Here is a 22,982-nt window from a genome sequence, read left to right as displayed (position 1 = left end):
ATAGACCACTTTGGTACTTTGGGCTGCACTGTAGGTTTTGGAATTCAGTTCTTTTAACTGTTATATATATTTTTTATGGAGATGGTGATAGATGAGTTTTTGTGAGCATGACTTTGAATACACATCAGATATCCGACATCACATGAGGAGATCTTCTGGTTATAGTAGTGTAAAATTATGAAACCATTGTATGTATGAATGTAAATAGAGTACTCATTGAAAAAATGTTTTTGTTATTCATAGTGCATTCCCCTGACGAAGGTGCATACCGAAATGCATTGGGATATGTCATTATTTGTTGACTTTTGGAAAGTTGTTTGAAGAATATCATTGCATTCATTGATGAACAAGAAGAAATAAATCATCTTTGAAGAAAAGAAACACGATTACTGTTTCATAAGCATTTACTTTGAAAGGGTTAAGACTCTCACATTTGATCAAAAAACTGTGAATTTATTTTTGAATGTGTGAAGTTTTCGATAACACAAAGATATTTAAGTTATGATGTTAATGTTGAATTGTATATATGGATGATAATCACAAAAAATAGCAATCACGTCATAGTGACTGAGTGTATAGTGCTTCCCATACCACGGGCTGCTGTGGATTCTCTTTATTGTTAGCAACTTGACTAGGAGCTAGTCAATACATGGGTTAGCACCAGATTTAATTTGTTGAAAGTATAAAATAGTATATTGCATAAAATAGGAGTGCATATCGCTACGTATTGTTGTTAGAGTACCACAGAGTACCAGGAAAGTTGACGACTGCAGGCCTAAATATGTTAATTTAGCGCATGGCATATCATATAGAGCTTGTATCTGCTTCATAAATTGTCCCTTGATCCCAAAAGCTAAAAGTGTAGCCCAGAGAAATTCCCACCCCACTCTGTCAAACGCTTTTTACACGTCTAGCAGAATCATACCGAGTGTGGTGGGTCTTATATTTGCCATATCAAAGGTGGTCACTGCCATATTAAAGTGAGCAGTAGTGTCTCTCCCTTGAATGAACCCATGTTGTTGAGGGGAGACCAGACTAGGCATTATTGGGGCTAGGTGATTCGCTAGAATTTTAGTGTAGATTTTTGCGTCTGCATTTATAAGTGAAATCTTCATCATGTGCCATGATTCAGGAGTTCTACCATTAGTTTCCACAAACTCTATTGCCTGACTAAATGGTATCAACAGATCATCTATAAAAATTATATAAAATTCCAGGGGATGGAATCTTGCCCTGCTGCCTTGCCAGATGGCAGAGCACCAATTGCTAATTCTATCTCATTGGTTGAGATACCCTCATCAAGAGAATCAGATACCTCATTCCCCATATTTATTAAAGAGCTATTTTGAATATAGCTGAAGATATCCTCCTGCTTTGGCTGAATCGTTGGAGTATACAACGTTTGATAATATATAACAAACAGTTCAAGTATCTGTTGAGGATGCTCGTATAATCTATCATTTAGCCCCTTAATTGCTTTTATATGAGCCTTAGCCCGATCGTCTGCCACTTTAAAGGCAAGACACTTGCCTATTTTCTCCCCAAATTCGTTTTGTGACAAGCGGTATTTGCTATAACTTGCCACGCTTTTCTCCCTAAATGTGTTCTTCAAAGTTGAACGTAGGTCTATTAAAACTAACCCCAACTGTTCCATATCATCAGTGCCCTTCATAACTGCCGCTGGTGCCGGTCTTCTGCTACCCGTATTGCTAATGTAGTCTCTTTAATTGCATTTACTCGATCCTTGTTTTGCCGCTAGATATACTGTTGTGTGTACCCTCTAATAACAGCCTTACATGCGTTCCACACTACTATAGGAGAAGCTGATCCTATATTTTCTTCTTATAAAAAACCTCCAATTGACCCCTAATCTTAGCCACATACTCCTGATTGGTCAATAAATACCTGGAAACGAGAAGGGTCTGGATGCCTTGTTCTCATCAGGAGTCTTAAATGTAAGAAGAATAGGGTTGTGGTCAGAGGTAACTTTCGGACAAATTTCCGTATCTGTTGCCCATACGATAGGGTCTGTAGCACAAGTTATGTCTATCCGAGAATATAATTTGTGTGGAGCAGAATAATAAGTATACCCTGGTATATTAGGGGATAAAGTTCTCCACACATCACTAACAGCCTATAGCCGCCCTAGTTCCCTTATTGCAACCTGTGTCTTCCGCATTCTGTGAAATGCACCCCGTCGTGTTGTGTCAATTCCATAGTCCAGGGCACAGTTAAAATCACCCATCACCACCTGCTCCCCCTCCCAATTCAACATTTCTACATTTATTACATCAAAAATAGTAGGGTTGTCTATGTTGGGACCATACACTGTACAAAATACATATTTCCGTCCTTTTATCAGCATCTGTGCCATAGCCCACCTCCCTCTTTTTTCTGACATTGTATTGCAGGTTACCCCTGAAAATCGCTTGTGCTTTAATATGGCAACCCCCCGCATAGAGGCGCTTTGTGCTGTACACAATACCACTTCAAAGCCTAATTGCTTTAATAGTCCGCAATCCCTATAAGAGAGATGCCTTTCCATTAACATCGCTATTTGGGGGTTATACATTTTTAATTTCTCTGCTACTAATAGCCTCTTGATTTTGCTATTCAATCCAGCCACATTCCATGCTAAACACTTAAGCCAATCCATATCAAAAATACAATCTATTAACCATAGTTTCTAGTTTAATTAATGTAATCCTGTTTTCGGCTGCCTTGTTAGCCTTTTTATTCCTTGTAACCCTCACATGGAGAAGTGTGGCTCAGGGGTTAGAGGCAGCAGACCCGGAAGCTGAGATCGGTCCTGGACCAGGGTTCAATTCCCCGCCTCGGCGGGGTCTTGGACTAAAAATTCCACGGACTCGATAATTCTCGCCCCGGTGCCTCCTCGACTCACGGGTTCACACTCTGCGACTCTGGGCAATAGCTTGCTTAATCTCCACAACGGCCCTTCGCGGTGGGATGCCTGTCTTTCACCTTGTGGATACCCTGCTATCTCACAGGGGAATACCAGGAAGGGTTCCCTAAGCAAGCGCCGGGAAACCCACTGCGGGTAGCTGTGCGCTATATAAGCTCAACTACATTTACATTTACATTACATTGACTTTTTCCTTTTCTTGCACCCTCTCACACCCACCCAACACCCCTACCTCTGATGCAGGAAGGCAGACCCACCCCTGTACACCTAGAAGGAGGAATCATCCTCTTCCTATGCTGCCGCTGGATTTGGCAGCAAGATGAGACTCCAGTCTCCACATTGACTCCCGAGGCTAAACTTCCCAATATCTGTTTCGGGTGTAAACTAACAAAGAAAAGAATAATAAAGAAAGAAAAGCAAGGAAAAGCCTAAACAGGAGAAGAGAGTTTACCCTAACCATCGCTCACCCTAAGCATACATCAAACCTAGCCCCTTATCCTTATACCACCCCCCTTTCTGCCATCTGCAGAGTGCTTCCTTTGCTTCCATCTCAGAGACAAAGAAATATGATTACCCCTCCTGTACTACTTTCAGGCGTGCCAGTTCCTACAGATACACCTGTAGCCCAGTAGATTTTAATGGATCAATCAGTTGTCTAAGCTGCTCATGCCTGTCCATTGTTGCTTTGCAGAAATCCGAACAAATTTTTTTTGAAAATGATTAAACTGAAACAGGTGCTCTAGGTCTAGCTTTCAGAAGGACAGCTTGTCGAGCAAGAAGTTACCAAAATAAATAAGAAAAGGATGCAGATAACGAACATCCTGTCTACGTTGTACAAATGGCAGTTTGTGGGCCCTTTGTATCTGACAATCCCAGTCCCAGTCTCCCAGGTCTGGAAAAACCCTTCTGCAATAACTGTACCACAAAGGCCCTTGGGTCTGGCCCTTCTTGCCCTTCCGGGATGCCAAACATTTTCAGATTATGCTTCCTCTGGCGATTTTCCATATCCTCAATTTTTAACTGCATTGTCACGACGGATATTCATGCTGCTGAACCGGGTTAGTTATCTTAGAAGTTGTTTCTTCCGTGCCGACTACTCGTAGCTGGAAATCTGTTACATCATTTGTAAGAGTCCCAACTTTTGAAGTTATTTCCTTTAATGGTCACTGTATGTCATGATTATCAGCTCTAACTTGGGCAAACAATTCCCGTGTTTTCTCACTTTGATCTTTAAGGGTTTGCAGAATTAATGAGAGAAGCAACGCTTTGCCATTTTGAGAATCTTTGGCGTGGGATCCTCTTCCTCGCAGGGGACACAGGAAGCTTGGTGAAAACATTTTTCCTTGGGCGTCCCCTCAGGCGTCCCACCCACCGACAGTCTTAGTGCCCCACAAACATCATCCCCTTGTCCAGCATACAAAAGTCTGGATATCAGGGTTTTAACCCCTCCTTTGGCTTGTACCCATCTGCATATGGGGCTGACCACCTCTGCCCTTTTCAATTGTGTCGATCTCTGCTTACCAGACGACTGACCGATTGAGGCTTTTTTTGTTTTCTCCCTGTAGCCCTTGCTGTTCTAGGTTTGGGAGTTTTCTTTCTACCACCCACTGATCGTGGTGTTTGATTTTGCCTTGCCTCCGTTAAATTTTGCGGTGCAGTATTATTTGGCCCCTTTTATGCCCTTGATCCGACTCAGGCATCCCAGGCTTAAGATGCACTTTATGGGCCATACCATTTTCTTCTGAGATACATGAATTATCTTCAAGTAGCCCATTATTCCGTATTGGAGTACCCCCCTCCGTGCCATGACTGCTGACCTCTATTGGCCTTAGTTCTGCTGAGACGTCTGCCTCAAAGATAGAGATAGCTGTCGATTTCTTTAATGCGGTGCTGATAGCCGGCGGTAACTTTACTATCTGAGTCAACACCGTAATATTAGCATCTAAGTGCACCACCTGTTGTATCTCCTTGGTGCCACACTCAGAGTCAGATTCTGCATCGATTTCCATCCTTTCTGCAGATTGGTCCCAACCTTAAGAGAGGCATCCAGTTTTTCTCCATCATTATCAGGATTTTTAGGACTATTAGTGGCTTGGCTAGGGGCTTGAGTCTCCATATCTACCACATCCTCAGGTGTCCAGATGTAATCCCCACTGCTATCTTGGCAATCTATTTCAACAGCTCGAGATTGGTGCTGGGTCGAGTATAGGTCCACCAAGTTATTTACCATACCGGGGGATATCACTGTGCTACTTTGTTGCATGTCTATAGCATGAGTCACAATTTCTGCCAGTCTATTACCAGTACTTGCCTCCATCGCACCCTCTGACGAAAGTAGCTCCACTGAATGTTTTGATTGTAAAAAACGTAATCGGTATTCCAAGCTTCCCAGCGACGTGGCTGGATAGATCTACTTACTGAGCCTCCGGGCTTTGATCGCCCCCCCGCAGCAGCACTTACCGGCAGGCGGCTAGTTGCACGAGTATTCCTCACAGTGCTCTTCGGTGGGGCCATATTCGGAAATACACCAAATGTTGCGTGTGTCTGAAGACACCGTATGAGCCGAGGGTGCAATCTCAGTAAAGAAAGCCGATCCGCTAAACAGACAGCAACCCGCGTGGACGGCAGGTGTTTTGAGGCCAATTTGTGGAATCGCCTGCATTCGGCACAGAGGTTTTTGGCGGTTTTCCATCAGTTCCGACAGGATGAGTCTTTTCAGCCAGTGATTTGTAATCCACAATCCTGCTCCAGCATTATACAACAAAGATTTTTTCAGAGCCGCTTTCAAATCTCTCCTCTTATTCTTCTTATTCTTATACTTTTATATCATTCATCTGACTCTGACACCATAGCCTCGGGAGCTCCTCTGTGTGATGATGCTCAGAGACAGCGTCAATCCACCATCTTGTCTCCTCCCCGGGTCACACACTACTACTGACACGACGCTGCTGACATGCCACTGCTGACACACCACTGCTGACACACCGCTGCTGACACACCACTACTGACACACCACTGCTGACACACCCCTGCTGACACACCCCTGCTGACACATCACTGCTGACACACCACTACTGGCACGCCACTGCTGACACCTCAGACACACCACTGCTGACATGCCACTGCTGACACGCCGCTGCTGACACACCACTGCTGATACACCACTGCTGACACGCTGCTGCAGACACCACTGCTGACACACCACTGTTTACACACCACTGCTGACACACCACTGCTGACATGCGGCTGCTGACATGCCGCTGCTGACATGCCGCTGCTGACACCCCGCTGCTGACACCACTGCTGACACACCGCTGCTGACACACCGCTGCTGACACACCACTGCTGACACACCGCTGCTGACATCGCTGCTGACACACCACTGCTGACATGCCGCTGCTGACATGCCGCTGCTGACACCCCGCTGCTGACACCACTGCTGACACACCGCTGCTGATACACCACTGCTGACACGCTGCTGCAGACACCACTGCTGACACACCACTGTTGACACACCACTGCTGACACACCACTGCTGACACACCGCTTCTGACATTGCTGCTGACACGCCACTGCTGACACACCGCTGCTGACATGCCACTGCTGACACGCCACTGTTGACACACCACTGCTGACGCGCCACTGCTGGCACACCACTGCTGACACATCACTGCTGACACACTACTGTTGACACATCGCTGCTGACGCCGCTGCTGACGCCGCTGCTGACATACCACTGCTGATACATCACTGCTGACCCCTACTGTGCACCCCACTTCTGACACACCACTGTTATGCACCTCACTGCTGACACACCACTACTGACACACCACTGCTGTGCGCCCTATTGATGAAGGCAGAATTGAATGCAGCCAAATTTGGAAGAGGTGGGCATGCACAGCACAGACCCACGTCATCTGAAGGAGTCAAGGCAAGGAGGAGGGTGCAAGAAGCAACCAGGACAGCTACTACAGGAGGAACATTAGACAGGTGCATGAAAGACAAGGACGAAATCCATTTGATCCCAAAGCGGAGTCACGCGGGAGGGGGATAAGAAGGTGGGTGCAACTAAAAGAAGTGGAGGAGGAGGAGGCAAGAGCTCTGATATAAAGAAACAACTAGCTCCATAGAGCAGATGGACGACAAGGGGTGCTACCAGGTGGACGAGGCTTTACAGAGCAGATTAAGGCTGCTCGGCCCTCACCAAGGATATTCACAGGTGCAGGTAGACGTGATGTTTGGCAAGGATTGTAGGGGGAGAGAACATGGGATAGTTACACAAATAGAACAAGCACTGAAAATGCAATAGGTCTCGTCTTTGATTAAGTTAAAGCCATTTGCTTTGCTAATGGTATTGTAAAGCAAAGCAAATGGCTTTAACTTAATGAAAGGCGTGACCTATTGCATTTTTAATGCTTGTTTGTTTCATGGTTCTCCTTGGCAGGGCAGTGAGGAGGGGGAGGGACTGGGTTGTAAATCCACAAGCAGCAAGTCTCTGCCTCTGGTCTCAGACTTGAAAGAGTTTGTGCTCTGTGGTAATAGAAAATGAAAGGTAGCTGTGCACCACAGGACTAAAATATGTAAAGTGCACCTCCAACACGAGAATGCAGCTGCCACAGTCCCTCACCTTTTATGGTTGTTAGAAGTATTTATTAACACATAGGTAAAGAGCCGCTGTTCTAAAAAATTTGCGACTCGACAGAAGAAACAGCGAGAAACGTAAACAAAAATACAAGTGGGCAGAGGAGCAGCAGTGCGCCACACCACAGCTGGGATCCTGGGAGAGGGACGCAGTTAGGAGGATGAAGAGCAGACACCCCCTCCTGCGCTGGCAAGAGCCGTGGAGATGAAAAAAAAGCACAGCCGGCATGATAAAAGATGAAAGAAAATAGTGCCACAAACAAACATAAAACAAAACCAAGGAAGAACACATGTCTGCTGGGAGGGCCGGGATCAGCAAAAGGCGGTACGAATTAACTGTATTCACCAATGCAAAGCAGCCATTTACAAATGGCAGGTTCTTCCATCCCATGTGTCGTATTGTCCGCCTGACCTTGTCTGCGACAGGGCAGGCGGAGGTGGATGGGGAGGAGCCGGGGGGAAAGGAAGTTACTTCGGGGACAGCAAAAAGAAAGTAAAGCTGTTTGTGCTCCAAGCTCCTGGTGTGCATCTTCTTTGGGGGCAAAGTCATTATACTGGCGACGAGGGTGGGATCGTCACGACCCACCGCTTCTGCCCAACTTTGCTGCTGCGTCGGGTGCAGAACGAGCAGCTGAGGATCGGCCCTTCTGGAGCGCCGAGAAAAACGAGCGCAAAAACGCGATCAGAATCGCGCAGTGAAGGGTGCGCTAATTGAGCGCCACATCGGAGGATTGGAGTGTTATGGCAAAGGGTGAGTGGCTGCCCCTATAAAGAAGGAAACAAAGTGAAGCAGCAAGAAGCTACAAATACCATACCTGCATGAAAAGACCTGTGTCCCTCTCGGCGGCCATTTTGAAGTCAGGCACCGTGTATAGGATACTATCAGCTCCTAACACGGCGGCCATCTTGAAGTCAGGCAAGTGCTGGAAACCTCATAAAAACCTGCAAATTTCTGCAAATAAAGACTTGTACGTCCAGCTGAGCCTTTATCCGTGTTCAAGATGTCAGTTGAAGCTGACTCCTCGCGCCCAGCGGCCACAGGGTCCACCCCACAAGCCCCGCAACCGCGTCCAATGCTGCTGGAGTGTCGTACCTATGCCCGCCAGAGCCTCTAGAGTTGACGTCTGGGAACAGCATGGGGCCCAAATGGAAGAGCTGGGCAGAAGATTTTGAGGACTTTATGACGGGGTCACAGGTGCAAGATTCCAAGCAAAAGCTGATAGCTTTGCGAAATCTGATAGGAAAAGACATCGCGTAGATTATCAAAGAATTGCCTGCGGCCAATACCGCCTCGTATGAAGATGTAAAAGGAGCTCTGGATCGGAAGTTCCTCCATAAGAGAAACGTAGACTACGAGCGATACACGTTTAACCTTGCTTCCCAAGAAAAGCATGAACCAATGTGTGACTTCATCGCTCGCATTCGGCGCCTAGCCCGGTACTGTGAGTTTGACGTGTTCAACACCGAAGATGCCTTACAACTGTGCATTATTGAGGGGTGCCAGTCAGAAACACTGCGCCGTCGATTGCTGAAGAAACACTACACGCTTGAAGAAATCGAAGAACTCACTCGCATCAATGATCAAGCCGAAGACCATGCTAAGAAAATGGAAGCCAGTAAGTCTGAAAAAAAGGAGCAAGCTTTCCGAATGCAGTCGCACATGGACTCGAAGCGCTACCCTGACCTCCACAAATCTGGAAGACCGACACAGACCCTCCGAGCGACCTCTTCGCGCAATGGAGCCCGAAGTTATCGGACGGGCAGGCCAGCCTCAAAATGCTACAGATGTGGACAAGATTATCCACATTCGGAACAATGTCCTGCCATAGGACAGCACTGCCACCGATGTGGGAGAGAAAATCCCTTCGAAGCAACCTGTCAAATGCGACGGTCAGAAACTAAGACTGCCAAGTCAAGTTCAGAAACCCGTCACCATGCAAGGGCAGTAAGAGGAAGGAAAAGTCGCTCCTCTAGCTCATCAAGGCCGACAGCAGAGCGCCTCAAACTTGTCAAACTCCTATACACCGTGGATGACTCCCCGGACATCGTTAACAAATTTCCAAACCTCTTCAAGGGCCTCGGGAAGCTCAACCAATTCAAGGTCAAGTTACACATTAATGAGCAGGTGTCACCGATAGCGCAACACCACAGAAAGGTGCAGTTTCATCTACAACAGGCAGTGGATGACGAGCTACAAGACCTACTGCGGACGGACATCATCGAAAGATCCACAGGACCCACTCCATGGGTATCACCTGTGGTGGTAGTGCCCAAGAAAGGACAAGACAACTAAGTACGCCTATGTGTTGACATGCGTGCCCCGAACACAGCCATTGAGAGGGAAAGACACCCTGGACCTCATATCAGTGATATGATCGCTCGTCTCAATGGAGCAACTGTGTTCTCGAAGCTGGACCTCAACAAGGGATACCACCAACTGGAATTGCATGAGCAATCCCGCTACATCACCACTTTCACCACCCATCAAGGTCTATTCCTAGTGGAGTGGTGTGGCTCACTGGTTAGAGGCGGCAGACCCGGAAGCAGAGAACGGCCCGGGACCAGGGTTCGATTCCCGACGCGGCAGGGTCGTGGAACAGGGTCAGCGGACTCGATAATTCTCGCCTCGGTGCCTACTCTAACCAGGGATCACACTCGGCAACTCTGGGCATTAGCTTGCATCATCTCTACAACGGCCCCCCACATTCGCCGGGGATGCCTGGTTTCACCTTGGAGATACCCAGTAGGGACCATCTCACAGGGATAGCCAGGACGGGTTCCCCAGCGGTCTACAGTGCCACGACGCCTCAGGGCAGCAGTGCGCTTTACAAGATACATACATTTACATTTACATTTCCGATATAAATGCTTACATTTCGGCATATCCTCCGCTGCGGAGGTTTTTCAGGAAGCCATTCGGCGGGTTATCCAAGGTATCCCAAATGCTTTCAACTACAGCGACGATATCCTAGTGTTTGGGGAAAACCAAGTGGAGCATGATAAAGACTTGGACCGAGTGTGCCATGCCCTACTGAACGCCAACCTCACCCTTAACCCGGAGTGTGAGTTTCACAAATCCACGCAAAAAATGTATGGACACATCTTTTTCAAAGATGGCATGAAGCCAGACCCCGAGAAAGTGTCTGCCCTCGCGGACACTCCACAACCACAGGACGTCAGTGATCTCCGCTCCTTCTTGGGAATGGCGAGCTATTGTGCCCGCTACATTAAAGACTATGCCACCATCAGCTACCCGCTCAGAGAACTCACCCGACAAGGCCAACAATTCCTGTTGTCACCTGCATGTGAACACGCGTTTAATACAATCAAGAAGGCCGTGAGCACTGCCATTAACTTGGCATATTTTGACACCAAAAGAAAGACCGAAATCACTGTAGACGCTAGTCCGGTGGGCCTGGGTGCCATCCTGGCACAATACAACAATGAAGCAGACCAACGCCATGTGGTTGCCTATGCCAGTCGTAGTCTCATTGACACGGAGAAGGCTTACTCACAGCCCGAGAAGGAAAGCCTTGCAGTTGTATGGGCCTGTGAACACTTTCATCTGTTTGTATACGGAAAGCATTTCACGCTCATCACGGACCACCAAGCGCTTATTACCATCTTTGACAATCCGCGAGCGAAGATGCTTCCACGAATAGAAAGATGGGGCCTCCGTCTGCAGGACTACATCTACACCATTGTTCATAAGCCTGGCAAAGCAGAAAACCCAGCAGACTACATGTCAAGGCACCCACAATCCCACACGCGTGAACGATGCTCTGTAGCAGAGGAATATATTCATTTCGTCATCGACACTGCATGTCCCCCAGCTGTGCCCCTAGAAGCCATTCGTGAAGCATCAGCCCAAGATCCCACGGTTCAGGCCATCATGGTCCGGATACGTGCTAACTCCTGGAGACATCTGGACCCCAGCCTTCTGGATACGACTGTGGATGCTCAAGAACTGGGGGCATTCAAACATGTCCAAGCAGAACTCGATCAGCACGGATGGGTTACTGCTGAGAGGAGGGAGGATAGTCATTCCTCAACGACTTCGCCAAGGGATCATCAACTTGGCTCATGAAGGGCACAGGGCAGTCGTAGCCACCAAGAAAGCACTCCGAGAACGCGTCTGGTTCCCATCCCTCGATCAAATGGTGGAGGCCACACTCAAAGACTGTGCCTCATGTCAGCTAGTCGGTCGAGATGAACCACCAGCCCCTTTACAGATGTCTGAACTACCTGATGGGGTATGGCAACAAGTGGCTATTGATTTCTTCAGGCCATTAAAATCAGGCAAGTACATCCTCGTCATCATAATGAATACTCCCACTTCCCCATCGCGCATCAAGACGAAAGCGTCGGCTGTCATACCCATTATTGTCGAAACATTCGCAGCATGGGGAATCCCCGTAGGAGTAAAAACAGACAACGGACCACCGTTCAACAGCCACGAATTTGCGAAGTTCACGAAACACCTCAACTCCAAACATCGGAAAATTACTCCCTTATGGCCCCAAGCCAACGGCATCGTTGAGCGATTCATGGGGACACTTAAGAAGACAGTTCAGCAAGCGAAACTCGCTCACCTTGACATTCAGCAAGCGCTAAATGAAGTGTTGCGAGCATACAGGACCACGCCACACAGTACCACGAATCAATGCCCTGCCACCCTGATGCTCGGGTGAGTTCCTCGCACGCGACTGCCCACGTCAAATGCCGTCACGCAATCCCGAATCGTGACCACCGATCACGACACCCTGGTAAAGTTAGATCAGGCAAAGAAAGCAAAGATGAAAGATTATGCCGATCAGCGCAGGCGTGCGCGACAGAGGGACATTCATGTAGGAGACTGGGTGCTGGTAAGGCAAGACAGCAAGACCAAGGCAGACAGTCGATACTTCGCTCACCCACTGCGAGTCTCCAGTCAAAAGGGGACTATGATCACCACTGAGTCAGAAGGAAAACGGATAATTCGGAACATATCCCACTTTAAGAGATGCAACCCCTCTGCTCATACTCGATTCCAAGACAGCGAGTCTAACACGGACTCATCGAGCCAAGGAGGAAACCGTGATGGGGCGCGGCCTAGGCCAGTGAGGCTAGAAGACACGCACGACTGTCTTACTCCTGAACGAGCACGGAGCAGTCGCCCACGAAGAGTAATCAAACGACCTGTTTGACTCATTTAAGAACTCTGAGAGACAGTAAGCATTATTGGGGAGGTGTCGTATCGTCCGCCTGACCTTGTCTGCGACAGGGCAGGCGGAAGCGGATGGGGAGGAGCCGGGGGAAAGGAAGTTAGTTCGGGGACAGCAAAAAGAAAGTAAAGCTGTGTGTACCCCAAGCTCCTGGTGTGCGTCTTCTTTGGGGGCAAAGTAATTATACCATGTAGCAGATACAGCATGTCTCGTAGAGACAGCCTATGCGAGACCTAAAAATTGTAATTGTGGTCTGGACCAGGCAGGAACGAAAACGCCCTGTGGCAAAGTGGTCCATTGACACAGAGAAATAACCAAATAGGAAATGTCTACACTACCCACCGAGCCTCAGCCCTGACGAAGGTCAGACACGCCGCCATGAGGAAGGATTGTTGTCAGATTAATAGTAAGAGTACACATATGACGTCAAACCCACCACGGAGGGGAAGCATAGACAAATTCCCAGGCCAAGAATCTCTTGGTGTCGAACAGAGAGATGCCGCGGCTTCAGTGAATGATTGGACCAAACACGTTGAGAGCAGAAGTATTTGTTTACCCTCGAGAAAGGAGGGTAAACAAATAATCAAAGGAATGAACAAAATGCCCTGTGGCCACCAGTCCCCTCATGAATGCACACATTTAAATGCACAATGACAAACAGTACCTTTTTATTCTTTTCAATAATCTCAGTGCTTATTTAGATTATACAAATAAAAGGCTTGTATGCTGGACCAAGCGCAACCTCTTATCCAAGTTTGACTTCAATGTGTCCACCGTATTTTGTGTAGTGCAGAGCAAACACCTGAGACACAAACAGAGAGACAGAGCAGCAGAGGCAGAGAGCGCGAGCTAGAGAGGGGGGGGGAGAGAGAGAGAGAGAGAGAGAGAGAGAGAGAGAATACTGTTTATGTCCTCCTGTGGTGATATAGCTTGAAACAAGCCTTAATCTCATTTCTTTTATGATACACATTTTTGCATCCACGCCTTCCTCCTCCACCAGTCTCTGCTAAGAAAAGGGTCCTTCTTACAGCGGTTACAGAATCAGCGTGTGGGCGGGCGGGGTAATGGGTGCTCGGTGTTTTCTCTTTCCTTGTGGATAGATGTTCTACCACAAAGAAAATATTATAAAGTAAACTGAGAACAAAGTGTGCTCCTGTTTTCTCACAGTGTGTTGCATATTGAAGTAATTACATCATTAACCACATCAATAAGCGCAGAGTAGCATGTGGTGGCATTATTTAAACACACAATATTTATAGATGGATTTTAAACCACATACTCATGGTGGAAAATTAAACTGCAAGCGCAGTGAATGCCTGTCAAACTCCAGTGCACTAAATGGGAATACAATATAATTAAAGTGCATCTTTAAACTAGCAGGTTGGCCAGATGGTGACATGAAATCATGAGATTTCCCAAGGGACACATCATTTGGGTGCCAGATTAGCCAAACTTTGGCTTTACCTCTCATGGAGACATGGAGTGATGTCAATCAGTTGCCAAACGAGCTTTGGGGTGACATCCTTCAGGCACCAGATCAGTCATATGGTTTCTAGAACAGTGGTCTTCAAACTTTGTGTGCCCTCCTTCACTCCCCTGTCCGTGTAAAACAACATATTGGTGGTCCGCTGAACTAAAGGAAAACATTTTTTCACAACTATATTATAAATTGGCAGTTTTAAAGATATTTAACAATTCAAAAAATGCAGTTGTCTTTAGCAATCCTTTTTAAAGTGAGATCAAATACACAATTGCCAACATGCTTCGGCAGCCTGGTCTCCCTGAAGTTAAAAAGTATCTATCCTTTATCAGAAATGAGGTAAGGGACTATGAGGGGGATTTGAACCCCTTACCCAACCTTTTACACCTACTCCCAGGACGTGAGTGACAAAGGATTTTACTTATGGTACACTACAGAGTAGCTCATTCCGCTATGTTATTTTCACTACACTACAGCACTCTTTTCACCATGACACTCCTCTTGGCCAGTGCCAGCCCCCCGCCAGGTCAATTCAGCCCACAACCCCACAACCACCAGTGGCCTCACCCGCTAGCTTGAAGACCTGTGTTCTAAATATAAATCTCCCAACACTGCTGTCATGTTTTTAAATTGGCACCTATTATCTGACTGGGATCTTTTTACTTCCAAATTATTTTTGCTTTCACTTTATACCAGTCAATATTGATCTGTTTTTAGTGGCAAAATACATAAATCCATCAATATTTCCATACAGGTCAGTATTTAGCCTCTGGGATACTTTATTTATCTTATATGTTGGTATAGTGTTGCATTGACTGGAAAAAGTTGACATGCTTGCCCAGGAAATTGTCTAATATAAGATCAGCAACATACTTGTTTTATATATAAACACAAAGATGAAGTGAGCCGGGCCAATAGGAACACAATCTACAAATATGTCAGCATAAATCATGTGTAATAGTCATTGTGTTTCAACCCTTTTTGGATGCCTTGACACTGGGGTCTTCCTCGTGGTGATGCCTTAAAGGGGAGTCATTTATTCATTACAGGTGGCTAGATCATTCTCAGTTCAAGAACATACGGAGTTTTGAAACTTGAGGGAAGAATTTAGGTTATTTAGTGGCTTGTTGTTGATGAAGTATATGTTTTACATTATCTGTCTTCATGAATCTTATAATAATAAGAAATAAACGGGGAAATGAGGGTGGTTCCAAGAGTCTCGACAGCATCATTTTGCTCCCAGATAGTGAAAGTAGCCATGTCGCTCAGACACAAAACTAGCCAGGTGGGGACTTCATTCAGTGTCAACATTCACTCACTTTGCTACCGGAAAGGAATATGTCAAGGCTGACCCGAATCTATACGAGGAGGTCATTCTTAAGTTGGGCAGGCAGAAGGGATGCACAGTGTCACCCTCAGAAGTTTGTGCTGGACACACTTTTTGCCAGGGGGGTTTCTGGGTCCCTCCACCTGGCTCTTGTGTGGTTTGGAGTTTCTGCACACACAAATGTGTTGGAGTGGAAGAGTATCATTGGGGCTCCAGAGATCCGCGGCCTTGAGTGGTTTGTCCTCTTTGTATGTCTCTCCACCCCCCTCACCAAGCACCTCCTGGACCCACTAGGAATACACCCATGAATTTGCTACCGGGGAGGACGGCAGAAAGGAGTGTTGTGTTACATAGGCTAAAGATGGCTAGCCAGGACAAATATACTGGAGCATCTGCTTTATTTTCCACATACGGGGAGCGTGGCATTGCTATTGCTCTAGTTGTTTACCTAATGCTCTTCTGGAATTTTACAGCTTGCAGTTGTCCATTTTAAGGCGTTACAAGAACAATTTAGCTCCCAGTGTGGGCCTCAGAGTGGTTGATACATTTACAGGACACAGTACAGAGGGCCAATGCTTCAGACCCCACTGTCCAGAGCCTGGGAGGCCTGCAGAGCCTGATAAGGGGATCAGGTATAGGACAAAGCATCTAGGGACAGATACCCATGATAGACAATGGAGTATGGATATCTATGGGTGGTATTGGCATCGAGCACATTTATGGTTTTTCCATCTTAGAAAATCCATGCGGATGAGAGCCAACAAGCATTTTTGGCATGGTCAATTGAAACTGCAAGATGGATTCTTGGCTGGAGCCTTGATAACCTTGAGAATAGTTTTTCTGCTTGTCATAAATATTGCTAACTAGCAGCCCGTCCCGACATTGTCCAGGAGCAATTAGGCTTCAGGGCCCCCGCCCGCCCGACGTTGTCCGTGGGTCCCCCGGAGCCTTCCTCCATATATTGCAATATTATACCTCTATGTTTAGTTTGTACGCTTTTGTAACCTGCACACGTAACTTTTTCCACCTGTAATGCACCGTTTGGCTCACATTTTTAATGCTCCGTTTGCTTCCTTTTGCTACCGGCACACGTCACTTTTTCCTCCTATACCTCTATGTTTACTTTCTACGCTTTTGTAACCTGCACACGTAACTTTTTCCTCCTGTAATGCACCGTTTGGCTCACTTTTGTAATGCTCCGTTTGCTTCCTCTTGCTCACGATTTTCATTTTTGCTTCATTTTTCCGCCGCTCACCGCTCCTAAATAAATAAATAAATAACCTACCTCATCCGCCGCTCACCGCTCCTCCCCGCCTGTCCGCCGCTCCTCACCGCCTGTCCGCCGCTCCTCACCGCCTGTCCGCCGCTCCTCACCGCCTGTCCGCCGCACCGCCTGTCGCTCCTGGATGCCGCTCCTCCCCGTGCTCCTCACGTCGGGCACGCATGTCGCGGCCGGCGCTTCTTCCAAGGGACTACTTTTTTTCTGTAAATTTTTTAAATAATGTATATTTATTACGTTTATATAGCCTATGTCCATCTGCACACCCTGATGATTACAACGATGTATCGGGTGTGTGGATTGGCACTGTGGTTCCCGAGTTTACCCGCCTCAAAGGTTCAAAGTTCTTCCTTTATAATAGTAGTATAGATATATATGTTGTAAATCAACTCTCTAGATTTCGATTCCTTTGTCAGGGTGACATTTTTGGTCAGCATGAAGTGAGATGTAAAATGCTAATTTTCAAACTACCATCTTTTTGTAAAAAGCGTGGGTTTGGTGATCACTACTAGGCCTGTTCCAAAACATTTTCCTGGCCTCTGTTTCCATGTAACTATTTTCCTGCGAGTATGATCATACACATGTCAGTTTGCAGATTGTAATTCACAAAATATAGGACTCAGAAATCCTGAGGATCTGCAAACTAATGCGTTTTGCTTTCCGTACAGTCACCAATAGAATGGTTTCTCCCTCCAAAAACCTTGACACAGTGTCATGAAATAAAGGCACATTAACTAGTCTGCTGCGGCCCAGTTGCATGACCAGGTGTGTGCCTGACATGCTCCTGCTCAGGGGCAGCAGCAGCAATGTGGAAGTCCCTGCTTGTATTTTGCTTCGCGGTTGACATTTCTGGTTTAGCCTGATTATAAAGCCTTGTGTCTTTAGCTAACTGTTGCAGTGTTTTTCAATTGCTTCTCTCAGTTGGAATTGTTCTGCCCGGGCTTGTCTGAGCTTCATTTTCTGGATCAGTTTTGGAAAGTCTCCAGATCTCTCCCCTGTGCACAGGCTTTGTCCAGCTCCTTGAGGTCTCTTTACTCCTGCCTTGCTTCTCTTCCCGTGTCTTGTTTTTATCTTCTAACTTCAGCTCTCTGCTGTTTCCACTCCCTAGTTCTGTGATCTCTGTTGCTTCTTGCCTTCTCTCTTTATGTTACTTTCCCTGCTTGTTACTTTCCCTGCTTGTGATTCCTTTGCCCCTGTAATGTTCTCTCTCCTTAACTACAACTACTTTTTCTACACTGCCAGTTCAGCCGTTGCTCCTATAGCATCCCAGGTGGAACAAAAAATATTACCCTATGAACCAAAGTCCCAGTCCTCATAAAATCCACCCCTCCCAAGCCCCATCTAATTGTGTTTGACAAATACCTCTATATGCCAGCTACAGGCAGGAGAAGATTCAGAGCCTTGTTGTCCGCTGTACAAATTACTGACAGCTTTAGCTTTGATCAACTCTGTTGGGCAATGTTTACTATATTTAAAAAAAACACTGGTTTGATTTGAAATAATATAAGGATTAAATGTTTGACTGTGCAGAGTCATTCGACCATATACAAAAGTATTAGAGGTTTTTTTCAATGACAAGCTTAGGTGGGTTGAGCAGTAAGAGGGGTAAAATCATCTTATTGGGATGTGTCTCTGAAAAGGTGTGAAATGTATTCTGCCCATTGCTTACCATTGGCTTTTTGTTTTGTCACTCACAGTTGCTTTCTTTTAAGCATGGGCGGATTTAGCGAATCTGGCGTACGCGAACTTGCGTATTTACGGATTCGCAATCCGCAAAATCCGCGAACTCTCGCGAATTAGCGGATTTTTGTGTTTTTTGTGTTCGCAAGGGTTCGCGAGGATTTGTGTACCAGTTCGCAATTGCGAACTTACTTGTCGGCTCGCAACGGCCGCGACTATGTTGTTTCTACGTCTGGTTTATCATCACAGGTTCACAGCACCCTCTGTTTCACCACTGCCACCCTCTGGTACACCCATGCCACCCTCTGGTAGATCCTCACTGCCACCCTCTGGTTGGTTTATCACTGTAGATTATGGGGGTGAAAAAAAGCAAGCACACCTGCCCTGCTTCAACTGCCATGAATTAATTTGGGGTTGATTAATGTGTCAGTGATTTTGAAACTTCCAGTCTGGCTGGCACCTGCTTCCTTCCTTATCTGTAATTTGCTTTCTGTTGCAGTGCAATTTTTTTTTCACAGGACCTTTATGGCCTACTTGTAGCTATTCTATGAGCCTGCTGTTTGGGTCAGAGCAGGGTCATAGAATAGTTGCAAATAGGCAACTGAACTCTGGAGGGGCCCCTCAGGAAGCACTAGAGTGAATGGTTACTAATGTTAAGATTGAACTTTTGCACCTGCTGATTGCTTTCAGTTTAGCAAAAATCGTTTTTCTGCAATTTCGCGCGATTTGCGGGGCGCGAATCCGCACGAGATCGATTTCGGAAGCCGCGAATTCGTGCGAATACACGATTAGTTTTTTTTGCGGCGTGTATGTTCGCGTGATTTTTTGCGTGTTCGCAAAGCGCTTGTAGCGCTACGTTTGCGAAGTTACCCTAGCGGTCGTACATGGGCGCGGCCATCTTGTTTGCGTGACGTAATTCCGTTTCCGGCCGCTATGTGTAATCTCGCAAAGTGTGCGGCTCGCTAGTACAATTTCGCTCGTGATCGCGAGGGAAATCTCGCGCGAACTTACCCACGCGGTCGTGAACGGGCGCAGCCATCTTGTTTCTCATTCATTGCTATGGTTCTGGGCATGCTCTCTGTATCCTTTCTTAATCTCTGCCATCCTTTGCTTTTTTGAAGTTTTTTTTAATCTATTTTACTTATTATCTATCCCTCTATTTTTCTAGCTCTATATTTTTGTGTTTTCTGCTACTTTTTGTTAATTTTGAACTACTTTTTTTAACGCTTTTCTTTTCTTCTTCCCTGTTCTATTTCTTCTTTCTTATTTTGCTTCCTTTCTGCCCAGACCATGGCAAAGGGAGCCGGGAAGAAGCCCGCAAAGGGGAAGGGTCCCGCATCCCGTGCCCGGCTCCCGTGCGGGCGTTTGAGGGGGGAGACAGTGATAGCTCGGGAGATTTTTAGTGCAGAGGAGGTGGCCGCACTAATATTTCACGTCCAGCGCCGCCTCCCCAAGACCATCATGGGAGGCGGCAAGATCGCAACCGGCTACGGCATCCGGGAGCGTCGGAAGCGGTGGGAGAAGGTGTGCCGGGCCATGTTTAAACTCTCTGGGGTCCGGCGCACCTATAACCAGGCCACCCACCGCTGGACGGATGTCATGGACTGGGAACGCGACTTGCTGGACGTGCTTGGCGTAGAGATCCCCGGGCTTGGTGAGTAGTAGTAGCTATTTCTAGCTATTTCATCACTACTCTGTTTTATCCGGCTCTGTTATTTGCAAATGTTTGTTTTTTACCAAGAGCAATAATGCTGCCGATTACATTGTAGGTAAATTATATTTCAAATTCTTCTATGCATTTCAGGTGCACTGCTCTCCTTCTCAGTAGCCTTGCTACTATGCTTATTTGTTTTGTATTTTGTGTTCATTTCATTGGCCTGAGAAATTACGTATGAGTGTAGTGTAAAGAACTGCGTAATGCTAGACACAAAGGGTCATATTTTCAATTACCGGCGCATCCCTGCAAAGTAGCAGAGATGCACCAGTAATTGTGCGCCATGCCACCACCACCCATGGGCCTAAAACGTCACAGAAGCCTTACGCATCTGTGCCGTAAAGGCGGCGCATTGCTGGAGTTGCGTGCCAATGATGGCGCAGCTCCAGCAATGCTCTGGGGTGCCCTATCTCCCCAACGCTGCATCAAGCCGTACGTCGGCTTCAAGCAGGCGCAGGGTTTGAGTCACGCATCATTGTCCTAAAAGTGACTGATTGACATCTTGTAGATTTCCCTCAGCCACTTTTAGGATTCGTTCCTGCGCAGGAACGCCCTCCCTTGCGCCGGAACGCCCCCTGATGGCGCAGGGCTTTACAACGTGATGCATCTCCCATATGCGTCACTTTGTTAATATACGCCGCACCATGGCGCCTCTTTTGTTCTGCCGCTGCGTCACAAAAGTCACGCAACAATGGAGCAAAAGAGCCGCAAGGGGCTTCTAAATCAGCCCCTACAGACTCAAGTCCAGTCCTTCCTTTAGACACATGGCTATAAGAAGAAATAGTGGTGGTGGTGGTGGATTGATAGTTTGAGTATTCACTGATCTGCAAGCACGATGGACTTTGTCTGTCACTTCGCGTGCTGCGGACTGCTGCCTGCCAGGCCTAGGCAAACCTTTTTAGTAGTTTGTTTAGTGAGTTACATAGGAACTTTCATCCGCAAATCAAGCAATACTAATAACGTAGTATACCACATGAGATCGGTCAATATATCCCGTGGAATAGTTGTCTATTTGCTATTTCGCCAAAATATTTTGTTATTGTTCTTTTGAAATGTTTGATTTGGTTGACAAATATCATCCATGTTTTCTGGTCTTTCTTTCTTTCATGTTGTACATCAGCTCCCCCCAAGGGCAAGAGGACACAGGAGGAGGAGGAGGGTGCTGTTCAGGATGCAGGCCAGGATCGGGCAGGCGAGGGCTCCTTTGCTGGCCCCAGTAAGTTTTAATTTCAATATAGAGTACCTATTTTTTCCTAGCGTTCCTCATTCGATTTTTTCTAAATCGTCTTTGATCTTCTTGTAGACTGGATCTAAATTCTTATCCTGCCTCGACTATGACTCCCTGTGGTATTACTAGATTATTCTTATTAGTCTGTCTGTGTAGCTAACTAAGATTGCACATTTGGCAATTCCATTGGACTCCCATTCTAGTCAGCAATAGCTCTATGCACTGAGTGCAGTCCTCTGGGATTGTCCATAATGTCTTTTCAAGTCTTCTAAATGTTTATGCTTTGACAATTGCCAACAATAAAAAGGTGAATGACCACCAAGAAAGAATAAGATACTACTTTACTTTTGGTTTGGATAGTAGGACAATCCATTCTACTACTGTTGCAGGGACAAATCTGCACAAACAGAACTATGGACACTAAATAATGCATTGCTTAGCTTATCAATTATAATAGGTGCTGTTAGACTTTCCACATACCTCAGTGATAACAGACTTTGTAGTTGAACCCCCAATCTCCTTACTGACTAGATAGTGTGGCAGAGTCATTTAGCTCCCAAAGTCACCGATGATTGATCCCCAATGATGATTAGATTATCCAAACGCAGGACAAGAGTACGGAGTCAGAGTCAAGAAGTGTCAGAGGCACGGACTCATGCTTGCAAAAATTCCAAAACCTTTAGCTCATCCACTCTAGTCTGGAGGACCAAAAACCACAGAGTCTATTTAAGTTTAAAAGCTTTATTAAAAGTAAACACATTTATTAAAATCAACTTTGTCATAAAACTAAACGTTTAACTGAAAATGGAAAAGTGCTTAGTGCTGACGATTAATTGGACACATTTCTTGTGGTCGAGCCGAGCTCTCACCTGGTTTGAACTTGATCCTGCTCGTGTTCTTAGAAGTCAAGCTTCTGTCTGTTAGGAGAAAAAGTGGTGCGTGTTAAAAATAAAAAGCAAGCATTCATCAGTTGTGCCAAAAAGTGCAGCAAGACATCAGCCTTCCCTGGAAAAAGGGACATTTTTACTTTAGAGTAGACAGTCACAAATTATTACATTGTATTCTGTTTTTTTTCACATTTCTTTATTCCTCCTAGACCAAATATTATATAGTAGTGAGTGGTGTATTCTAACATTCTTAAATGTACTTTGTAGGTGGAACATCTGGTGGCGGGGCCAGCGCGGAGGTGGTGGTGTTGGACGAGGGGGACTACTCTGGGGAGGAGGCGGTGCAAGTGCCGGACGTTCCTGTGAGGGTTCACACGGTGGTGGCGGGAAGAGGTAAGCTATATATTCCTTACTTATTGAGATTGAAGACTGCATAGTGTGCTTTCTGCACGGGTGTATTATAAATCAACCAGGTAGTAGCCTCCTCTAAATGTACTTCGACTTAGCTGTGAAGTTTTTGGCGAGAAGAATCCCAATAAGATCTGAGATGAACTTGATGGATGGGATGAACGAAAAGCGAAAGAAGGGTGTAAGTAAGTGTGGAAGGACGAGAAATTTA

The 22,982-nt window shown here is 46.4% G+C and overlaps 1 long non-coding RNA gene across 1 annotated transcript in view; it reads left to right on the top strand.

Annotated features, from left to right (window-relative positions):
• Positions 1 to 22,751, top strand: part of LOC144767343 (uncharacterized) — a 226,953-nt gene extending 204,202 nt beyond the window's left edge. The window contains exons 2-3 of the long non-coding RNA XR_013598156.1: positions 21,369 to 21,464; positions 22,631 to 22,751. This is a non-coding gene — a long non-coding RNA (uncharacterized LOC144767343). The remainder of the gene's footprint in view (positions 1 to 21,368; positions 21,465 to 22,630) is intronic.
• Positions 22,752 to 22,982: the final 231 nt, after the last annotated feature.

The sequence above is a fragment of the Lissotriton helveticus genome, chromosome 7 (genome assembly GCF_964261635.1).
Source record: "Lissotriton helveticus chromosome 7, aLisHel1.1, whole genome shotgun sequence".
Lineage (NCBI taxonomy): Eukaryota > Metazoa > Chordata > Amphibia > Caudata > Salamandridae > Lissotriton > Lissotriton helveticus.
Note: the sequence above shows the minus strand (reverse complement) of the source record. Positions and strands in the feature narration are given on the sequence as shown.